General features: G+C 38.9%; 1 protein-coding gene across 1 annotated transcript in view; it reads right to left on the reverse strand.

Moving 5' to 3' along the window:
* The window catches only part of POLN (DNA polymerase nu), a 94,621-nt gene extending 94,466 nt beyond the window's left edge, over positions 1–155 (reverse strand). The window contains exon 1 of the mRNA XM_068099144.2: positions 85–155. The gene's annotated coding sequence lies outside the window, so the exon portion shown is untranslated. The remainder of the gene's footprint in view (positions 1–84) is intronic.
* Positions 156–1,108: the final 953 nt, after the last annotated feature.

Consider the following 1,108-nt stretch of genomic DNA (forward strand, 5'->3'; position numbering starts at 1 on the left):
CTTTGATACATCTCCAACGTTTCATAAACATGGAAGAATGTGTCACTGAACGTCAACTCTCAAGCGATAACTATTCATACTCACACGGACACGTTGATCCCACAGCAAACGTTTCAAAATCAGCTCCCGCCTTGTCCTTGAGGTAGCGAATGACGTCATCGATCACGTCCGCAATATGTGAACGTCAAATGGAAATCATTCTTTATTTGAAGTTAAACATCCTGTCATAAAGATTATTCAAAGCGAATATAAAACACGAATGGATAATTTTAAATGAAAAAGAAGAGGAGACAATGAACCAGCATCTGAACAAACATACACCACTTAATGTATCCTTTCACTCACTATTTTTATCTCAGGGCGAGGTGGGTATTAACCACAGAGAAGTCTTCAAATTAAAATAAACACAATTATATTCGCTTGTATTTATATGAGGAATTAGATGCAAAAGAAAATTATAAAGAGTTCAAATCGATTCCGAAAACGGAAGTGAAATTTTTATATACAATCTTTTTATATTCATTTGGTCAATGAAAAAAAATCTTTGATCGTAGTGAATATATTAGTGCTTCAATTGTTTTCAACGAACAAAGAAATAAGAAAGAGGGAAAGAAAGAAAGCTTATGAAGGAAGCTTGGAAAGAAAGTAATAAATACGGAAAGAAGAAGAAGATGATAACACGGATGGGTAAGAAGAGGAAGAAGAAGGAAATGAAAAAATGTGCAACGATGGGCAGAAAAAACATGCACATAGAGAGGACAAGAATAAAATAAAAAAATGTTTTAAATCTTATACTCCCACCCTTTCCCAATTCCCTCCCATTACACCGCCAAAGCAGTAGGAAGAAATGAGAGAACAGGGGATTTCCTCCCCCCCCCCCCCCCCCCCCCCCCTGTAACGGAGGTTACCAAGTTTCTTGTGGAGCGCTCACCAAATGAGAAGTGACTCGCACTCAAGTAAAGCACTCCATTCGAAACCGTTGATAAAGAACGGCCGGGTTGGCTTTGCTACTTGGTAAATCACCACAGCCCTGAGTCCTCTAACATCTCAATATTGTGGTAGCGGTTGCACTCTCAGTCTCTCATGGACGCATGTACTGCGCTTCACA

Source organism: Myxine glutinosa, chromosome 1, assembly GCF_964187855.1.
Source record: "Myxine glutinosa chromosome 1, kmMyxGlut1.1, whole genome shotgun sequence".
In the NCBI taxonomy this organism is placed as follows: Eukaryota; Metazoa; Chordata; class Myxini; order Myxiniformes; family Myxinidae; genus Myxine; species Myxine glutinosa.